Genomic DNA, 10,129 nt, shown 5'->3' with positions numbered 1-10,129 from the left:
CCCACTTCCGTTAACAGTTTTCAAAATAATTTCCAACCGTCGCTGCGTGGGAGGGATGCAAGAATAAAACAGGCAGCTGGACTGAATATATTATATAGAGCTCATTAAAAAAAACAGAAAGAATTCAGCAGGGCTGCTAATTGTGATACAAGCAATCTACTCGATAAACCAGACTGTTAAATGTTCTTTTTAAGACTCAACTTTTATCTTACACTATTATATCTGATCATAGTTTATAATGAAGCTTTACTTTGAAAGCAAAAACCAACTTCCGGTGTAATCCTCTGACGCCCTTTACACTGCGCCCTCAGTACCAGTATGAGGCATCTGTTTGCAAGCAACTAGTTAGTCTGTACAAGCATAACCTGATGTAGGCGTTGCTTTGTAGAAGACTGTTTGATCAGAAAAAAATGAAACCTCCATCCATGTGTGGAAACATAACTGAAAAACCTGCTAAAAAACCACGAAATTAGCAGTGTAAAGAATCAGACGAGCGGACGGCTTGCGTGCTGAAACATGTCGACATGACTCGATGTACTCTCACCCACGCACAGTAGGTGTCATTTGTCATGAATAATTACTGTACGTTGCCAGAAGTTTGTGAATCATGACAGCCTACAGCAGGCCCCATTCACACATACAGGAATCGACGAAAACACGAAGCCTGGAGATTTTGACTTTCTATACAATATGTTGGTTTTGTAGCTTTAAAAATTCATAACCTGTTACTGCTATATGTACATTTTAACTTAAAAAATAAAAATCTTTGTGCCCGATTTTCAGCACCTGTGTATTAGAGCTGTTAAAGTCTGCAAATGTAGGGTGTCATCAAAGCACCCTACACCCCTGGATCTGCTGTGTTTTCCCTTTCTGAGTGGGAATTGTGTGTTACAGTGACATGTGTTAGTTTTCACAACTTAGCCAACAAAATTAGAATTTCCTTAAGTATTGATTGCATATTACTATCAGCATTTGACCTCTAAATCAATAAAGAAAATTTCAATAAATCAATTTTTTTTAAAAGAACTGATGAGGGAAAGATATACTGAGAGACAAAGTATTAATAAAAAATTATTAATAAAGTGTTATTAAAACTACAGTTTTACAATCGCAGGAATAACCAAATGAGTGAGATAGATAGATATAACACGGCAACACTAAAGCGGTCGCGCCAGAATGTCACGCTAAAAAGAAAGATTCTATAAAATACAAGGGGGAGCAAGCGAGTCAGATACCACGGGCACAGAGAGGAAGCAGGTCTGATCAGAAACAGTTTATTACTAGGTCAGGGAGCACAAATAAAAACACCCTTAAAGTGTAAGTAATAAAAGGTTGTCAATCTACTAAAACTAAATAAAACAATTCTAAAACCCATAAAACTACCATTTTCTACATTCACTAAAACCCACCCTGCTATAATTATACCACATGTTCATTATGGGTCCATCAGCAGGCCAGGAATTCCTTCTTTAGAGCAGAGTCCACGCCAGCCTCGTCTTCGGCAGACAAGAAAGAGCCTCCCATCTTCTTGTCCTTCCGCTGGCCCATCACTTCCCAGCCCGGCTTGCGTTCTGCTCCCAAATCCATCATGCGACCACCGCCACAGCTCCCATTGCATCGGTGTCCTGTAAAATAACAAATAGGGGCCAGAACAATGGTCCCAGAAGCGGCCCTGGCTCATGGCCATGGCAACCCTCTCCCAATCCAGCTGCAACCAGTAAACAACAGTACAGACCCTACTCACAACCTCTGCCCTGCTGCCAATCACACACGTTCTCTTACTGTTGCCATTCCATGAGGTCAGGACTAGGCCGCCGCATCACGCTGGCCATCTCGCATTAACCTTCCAGTCTGGGGCCTCTCTCCTTCAGTGCTCAGCTAGCCTGTTTTTAAAAGATCTTTACACAGCTGATAGGCCACCTCTGGACACACCCCTGCCTCAGCAGGTGGTCCCTATCAGCTAATTTGTCCCATGTGCAGCCAGTCCACAGTGGATAAAAACCATGTCACATAAAACACTAAAAACCATGCAATAGAAACAGAATAAAACCATGCAAATAAAACGACACTCATAAATAAACACTAAAAATCAGAATAAAAACAATATACAAGATAAATACAAATTTCCACTATGTGACATATATATATAATTTTTTTTTTTTTTTTTTTTTTTTGGACCTGTATTACCTGTTCAGGATGAGTCAGTGAAGCCCTTCTGTTTTGGCTAGTCAAAAGGGATGATGTGACTGTTTTTAAGTGTTTCTGCTGCAGAGCACAAATTGATCATAATGTACCTGTGAGTGCTGAAAGGGTCATGAATCAATGCCGATGACTCAGCCATTTGGCCAGCTGTTAAACTTTCTTGCTTTCAAAAGCTACCCTGCAGCCTTTTTTTTTTGCCTTGTATTTCAAACCTGAGGACAAATCTGAGAGAACAGAAAAAGGAAAGGAAACTTAGCTTAGAACCATGCAGCGCTACAGGAGACGGCAGCACTGCAGAGGTGAGGACCGGCACCTGTTTGAAAGAGACAAATGCACACAAACACACACAACAACGAACGAGAAACAAACACAGAGAGAGGAAAAAGTGGTTATACAGAACTTGAGGACATTATCTACATGTAATTATCTACATAATTATAAATTTGTTGTGTTTTCTTTAACAATGTCAGAAGGAGAGAGGCACTGAGGCACCGTCTTCCGCCCCCCGGCGCTCCTGCTGCGCCTCCTCCTTCTGACAGGAACTGCCTACAGAACAAGCATGAATGATGCCTGAGTGGACACACACAACTCACAAGTTCCTGGCTCTGTCAGCTCCTCTGCAGAGGGTTTCCCTAAGAAGGTGGACCTAGCAGGGTCACCGGGGGACGGGGAGCTGTGCCTCACGGCCCTCACTTCGTCGGAGAAACCCTCATGCAGAGTTCAGAAACTTGTGCGTTGAGTATGTCGCTGTGAGCCTCCACCATTTAACTCGTGGGTGAAGCCTGAACTGTCTAGAGACAGACCAGACCAGCTGCACAACACAGACACTTCAAACCTGAGGACAAATCTGAGAGAACAGAAAAAGGAAAGGAAACTTAGCTTAGAACCATGCAGCGCTACAGGAGACGGCAGCACTGCAGAGGTGAGGACCGGCACCTGTTTGAAAGAGACAAATGCACACAAACACACACAACAACGAACGAGAAACAAACACAGAGAGAGGAAAAAGTGGTTATACAGAACTTGAGGACATTATCTACATGTAATTATCTACATAATTATAAATTTGTTGTGTTTTCTTTAACAATGTCAGAAGGAGAGAGGCACTGAGGCACCGTCTTCCGCCCCCCGGCGCTCCTGCTGCGCCTCCTCCTTCTGACAGGAACTGCCTACAGAACAAGCATGAATGATGCCTGAGTGGACACACACAACTCACAAGTTCCTGGCTCTGTCAGCTCCTCTGCAGAGGGTTTCCCTAAGAAGGTGGACCTAGCAGGGTCACCGGGGGACGGGGAGCTGTGCCTCACGGCCCTCACTTCGTCGGAGAAACCCTCATGCAGAGTTCAGAAACTTGTGTGTTGAGTATGTCGCTGTGAGCCTCCACCATTTAACTCGTGGGTGAAGCCTGAACTGTCTAGAGACAGACCAGACCAGCTGCACAACACAGACACTTCAAACCTGAGGACAAATCTGAGAGAACAGAAAAAGGAAAGGAAACTTAGCTTAGAACCATGCAGCGCTACAGGAGACGGCAGCACTGCAGAGGTGAGGACCGGCACCTGTTTGAAAGAGACAAATGCACACAAACACACACAACAACGAACGAGAAACAAACACAGAGAGAGGAAAAAGTGGTTATACAGAACTTGAGGACATTATCTACATGTAATTATCTACATAATTATAAATTTGTTGTGTTTTCTTTAACAATGTCAGAAGGAGAGAGGCACTGAGGCACCGTCTTCCGCCCCCCGGCGCTCCTGCTGCGCCTCCTCCTTCTGACAGGAACTGCCTACAGAACAAGCATGAATGATGCCTGAGTGGACACACACAACTCACAAGTTCCTGGCTCTGTCAGCTCCTCTGCAGAGGGTTTCCCTAAGAAGGTGGACCTAGCAGGGTCACCGGGGGACGGGGAGCTGTGCCTCACGGCCCTCACTTCGCCGGAGAAACCCTCATGCAGAGTTCAGAAACTTGTGTGTTGAGTATGTCGCTGTGAGCCTCCACCATTTAACTAGTGGGTGAAGCCTGAACTGTCTAGAGACAGACCAGACCAGCTGCACAACACAGACACTTCAAACCTGAGGACAAATCTGAGAGAACAGAAAAAGGAAAGGAAACTTAGCTTAGAACCATGCAGCGCTACAGGAGACGGCAGCACTGCAGAGGTGAGGACCGGCACCTGTTTGAAAGAGACAAATGCACACAAACACACACAACAACGAACGAGAAACAAACACAGAGAGAGGAAAAAGTGGTTATACAGAACTTGAGGACATTATCTACATGTAATTATCTACATAATTATAAATTTGTTGTGTTTTCTTTAACAATGTCAGAAGGAGAGAGGCACTGAGGCACCGTCTTCCGCCCCCCGGCGCTCCTGCTGCGCCTCCTCCTTCTGACAGGAACTGCCTACAGAACAAGCATGAATGATGCCTGAGTGGACACACACAACTCACAAGTTCCTGGCTCTGTCAGCTCCTCTGCAGAGGGTTTCCCTAAGAAGGTGGACCTAGCAGGGTCACCGGGGGACGGGGAGCTGTGCCTCACGGCCCTCACTTCGTCGGAGAAACCCTCATGCAGAGTTCAGAAACTTGTGTGTTGAGTATGTCGCTGTGAGCCTCCACCATTTAACTCGTGGGTGAAGCCTGAACTGTCCAGAGACAGACCAGACCAGCTGCACAACACAGACACTTCAAACCTGAGGACAAATCTGAGAGAACAGAAAAAGGAAAGGAAACTTAGTTTAGAACCATGCAGCGCTACAGGAGACGGCAGCACTGCAGAGGTGAGGACCGGCACCTGTTTGAAAGAGACAAATGCACACAAACACACACAACAACGAACGAGAAACAAACACAGAGAGAGGAAAAAGTGGGTATACAGAACTTGAGGACATTATCTACATGTAATTATCTACATAATTATAAATTTGTTGTGTTTTCTTTAACAATGTCAGAAGGAGAGAGGCACTGAGGCACCGTCTTCCGCCCCCCGGCGCTCCTGCTGCGCCTCCTCCTTCTGACAGGAACTGCCTACAGAACAAGCATGAATGATGCCTGAGTGGACACACGCAACTCACAAGTTCCTGGCTCTGTCAGCTCCTCTGCAGAGGGTTTCCCTAAGAAGGTGGACCTAGCAGGGTCACCGGGGGACGGGGAGCTGTGCCTCACGGCCCTCACTTCGCCGGAGAAACCCTCATGCAGAGTTCAGAAACTTGTGTGTTGAGTATGTCGCTGTGAGCCTCCACCATTTAACTCGTGGGTGAAGCCTGAACTGTCCAGAGACAGACCAGACCAGCTGCACAACACAGACACTTCAAACCTGAGGACAAATCTGAGAGAACAGAAAAAGGAAAGGAAACTTAGCTTAGAACCATGCAGCGCTACAGGAGACGGCAGCACTGCAGAGGTGAGGACCGGCACCTGTTTGAAAGAGACAAATGCACACAAACACACACAACAACGAACGAGAAACAAACACAGAGAGAGGACAAAGTGGTTATACAGAACTTGAGGACATTATCTACATGTAATTATCTACATAATTATAAATTTGTTGTGTTTTCTTTAACAATGTCAGAAGGAGAGAGGCACTGAGGCACCGTCTTCCGCCCCCCGGCGCTCCTGCTGCGCCTCCTCCTTCTGACAGGAACTGCCTACAGAACAAGCATGAATGATGCCTGAGTGGACACACACAACTCACAAGTTCCTGGCTCTGTCAGCTCCTCTGCAGAGGGTTTCCCTAAGAAGGTGGACCTAGCAGGGTCACCGGGGGACGGGGAGCTGTGCCTCACGGCCCTCACTTCGTCGGAGAAACCCTCATGCAGAGTTCAGAAACTTGTGTGTTGAGTATGTCGCTGTGAGCCTCCACCATTTAACTCGTGGGTGAAGCCTGAACTGTCTAGAGACAGACCAGACCAGCTGCACAACACAGACACTTCAAACCTGAGGACAAATCTGAGAGAACAGAAAAAGGAAAGGAAACTTAGCTTAGAACCATGCAGCGCTACAGGAGACGGCAGCACTGCAGAGGTGAGGACCGGCACCTGTTTGAAAGAGACAAATGCACACAAACACACACAACAACGAACGAGAAACAAACACAGAGAGAGGAAAAAGTGGTTATACAGAACTTGAGGACATTATCTACATGTAATTATCTACATAATTATAAATTTGTTGTGTTTTCTTTAACAATGTCAGAAGGAGAGAGGCACTGAGGCACCGTCTTCCGCCCCCCGGCGCTCCTGCTGCGCCTCCTCCTTCTGACAGGAACTGCCTACAGAACAAGCATGAATGATGCCTGAGTGGACACACACAACTCACAAGTTCCTGGCTCTGTCAGCTCCTCTGCAGAGGGTTTCCCTAAGAAGGTGGACCTAGCAGGGTCACCGGGGGACGGGGAGCTGTGCCTCACGGCCCTCACTTCGTCGGAGAAACCCTCATGCAGAGTTCAGAAACTTGTGTGTTGAGTATGTCGCTGTGAGCCTCCACCATTTAACTCGTGGGTGAAGCCTGAACTGTCCAGAGACAGACCAGACCAGCTGCACAACACAGACACTTCAAACCTGAGGACAAATCTGAGAGAACAGAAAAAGGAAAGGAAACTTAGTTTAGAACCATGCAGCGCTACAGGAGACGGCAGCACTGCAGAGGTGAGGACCGGCACCTGTTTGAAAGAGACAAATGCACACAAACACACACAACAACGAACGAGAAACAAACACAGAGAGAGGAAAAAGTGGTTATACAGAACTTGAGGACATTATCTACATGTAATTATCTACATAATTATAAATTTGTTGTGTTTTCTTTAACAATGTCAGAAGGAGAGAGGCACTGAGGCACCGTCTTCCGCCCCCCGACGCTCCTGCTGCGCCTCCTCCTTCTGACAGGAACTGCCTACAGAACAAGCATGAATGATGCCTGAGTGGACACACACAACTCACAAGTTACTGGCTCTGTCAGCTCCTCTGCAGAGGGTTTCCCTAAGAAGGTGGACCTAGCAGGGTCACCGGGGGACGGGGAGCTGTGCCTCACGGCCCTCACTTCGCCGGAGAAACCCTCATGCAGAGTTCAGAAACTTGTGTGTTGAGTATGTCGCTGTGAGCCTCCACCATTTAACTAGTGGGTGAAGCCTGAACTGTCTAGAGACAGACCAGACCAGCTGCACAACACAGACACTTCAAACCTGAGGACAAATCTGAGAGAACAGAAAAAGGAAAGGAAACTTAGCTTAGAACCATGCAGCGCTACAGGAGACGGCAGCACTGCAGAGGTGAGGACCGGCACCTGTTTGAAAGAGACAAATGCACACAAACACACACAACAACGAACGAGAAACAAACACAGAGAGAGGAAAAAGTGGTTATACAGAACTTGAGGACATTATCTACATGTAATTATCTACATAATTATAAATTTGTTGTGTTTTCTTTAACAATGTCAGAAGGAGAGAGGCACTGAGGCACCGTCTTCCGCCCCCCGGCGCTCCTGCTGCGCCTCCTCCTTCTGACAGGAACTGCCTACAGAACAAGCATGAATGATGCCTGAGTGGACACACACAACTCACAAGTTCCTGGCTCTGTCAGCTCCTCTGCAGAGGGTTTCCCTAAGAAGGTGGACCTAGCAGGGTCACCGGGGGACGGGGAGCTGTGCCTCACGGCCCTCACTTCGTCGGAGAAACCCTCATGCAGAGTTCAGAAACTTGTGCGTTGAGTATGTCGCTGTGAGCCTCCACCATTTAACTCGTGGGTGAAGCCTGAACTGTCTAGAGACAGACCAGACCAGCTGCACAACACAGACACTTCAAACCTGAGGACAAATCTGAGAGAACAGAAAAAGGAAAGGAAACTTAGCTTAGAACCATGCAGCGCTACAGGAGACGGCAGCACTGCAGAGGTGAGGACCGGCACCTGTTTGAAAGAGACAAATGCACACAAACACACACAACAACGAACGAGAAACAAACACAGAGAGAGGAAAAAGTGGTTATACAGAACTTGAGGACATTATCTACATGTAATTATCTACATAATTATAAATTTGTTGTGTTTTCTTTAACAATGTCAGAAGGAGAGAGGCACTGAGGCACCGTCTTCCGCCCCCCGGCGCTCCTGCTGCGCCTCCTCCTTCTGACAGGAACTGCCTACAGAACAAGCATGAATGATGCCTGAGTGGACACACACAACTCACAAGTTCCTGGCTCTGTCAGCTCCTCTGCAGAGGGTTTCCCTAAGAAGGTGGACCTAGCAGGGTCACCGGGGGACGGGGAGCTGTGCCTCACGGCCCTCACTTCGTCGGAGAAACCCTCATGCAGAGTTCAGAAACTTGTGTGTTGAGTATGTCGCTGTGAGCCTCCACCATTTAACTCGTGGGTGAAGCCTGAACTGTCCAGAGACAGACCAGACCAGCTGCACAACACAGACACTTCAAACCTGAGGACAAATCTGAGAGAACAGAAAAAGGAAAGGAAACTTAGTTTAGAACCATGCAGCGCTACAGGAGACGGCAGCACTGCAGAGGTGAGGACCGGCACCTGTTTGAAAGAGACAAATGCACACAAACACACACAACAACGAACGAGAAACAAACACAGAGAGAGGAAAAAGTGGTTATACAGAACTTGAGGACATTATCTACATGTAATTATCTACATAATTATAAATTTGTTGTGTTTTCTTTAACAATGTCAGAAGGAGAGAGGCACTGAGGCACCGTCTTCCGCCCCCCGGCGCTCCTGCTGCGCCTCCTCCTTCTGACAGGAACTGCCTACAGAACAAGCATGAATGATGCCTGAGTGGACACACACAACTCACAAGTTCCTGGCTCTGTCAGCTCCTCTGCAGAGGGTTTCCCTAAGAAGGTGGACCTAGCAGGGTCACCGGGGGACGGGGAGCTGTGCCTCACGGCCCTCACTTCGCCGGAGAAACCCTCATGCAGAGTTCAGAAACTTGTGTGTTGAGTATGTCGCTGTGAGCCTCCACCATTTAACTAGTGGGTGAAGCCTGAACTGTCTAGAGACAGACCAGACCAGCTGCACAACACAGACACTTCAAACCTGAGGACAAATCTGAGAGAACAGAAAAAGGAAAGGAAACTTAGCTTAGAACCATGCAGCGCTACAGGAGACGGCAGCACTGCAGAGGTGAGGACCGGCACCTGTTTGAAAGAGACAAATGCACACAAACACACACAACAACGAACGAGAAACAAACACAGAGAGAGGAAAAAGTGGTTATACAGAACTTGAGGACATTATCTACATGTAATTATCTACATAATTATAAATTTGTTGTGTTTTCTTTAACAATGTCAGAAGGAGAGAGGCACTGAGGCACCGTCTTCCGCCCCCCGGCGCTCCTGCTGCGCCTCCTCCTTCTGACAGGAACTGCCTACAGAACAAGCATGAATGATGCCTGAGTGGACACACACAACTCACAAGTTCCTGGCTCTGTCAGCTCCTCTGCAGAGGGTTTCCCTAAGAAGGTGGACCTAGCAGGGTCACCGGGGGACGGGGAGCTGTGCCTCACGGCCCTCACTTCGTCGGAGAAACCCTCATGCAGAGTTCAGAAACTTGTGTGTTGAGTATGTCGCTGTGAGCCTCCACCATTTAACTCGTGGGTGAAGCCTGAACTGTCCAGAGACAGACCAGACCAGCTGCACAACACAGACACTTCAAACCTGAGGACAAATCTGAGAGAACAGAAAAAGGAAAGGAAACTTAGTTTAGAACCATGCAGCGCTACAGGAGACGGCAGCACTGCAGAGGTGAGGACCGGCACCTGTTTGAAAGAGACAAATGCACACAAACACACACAACAACGAACGAGAAACAAACACAGAGAGAGGAAAAAGTGGGTATACAGAACTTGAGGACATTATCTACATGTAATTATCTACATAATTATAAATTTGTTGTG

The sequence above is a fragment of the Aulonocara sp. 'chitande type north' Nkhata Bay genome, linkage group LG20, assembly GCF_057382095.1.
Source record: "Aulonocara sp. 'chitande type north' Nkhata Bay isolate Kocher_YH1m ecotype deep benthic linkage group LG20, A_spYH_male_GT1.1, whole genome shotgun sequence".
NCBI lineage: Eukaryota > Metazoa > Chordata > Actinopteri > Cichliformes > Cichlidae > Aulonocara > Aulonocara sp. 'chitande type north' Nkhata Bay.
The sequence above is the reverse complement of the archived record's forward strand: the minus strand, read 5'-3'. Positions refer to the sequence as shown.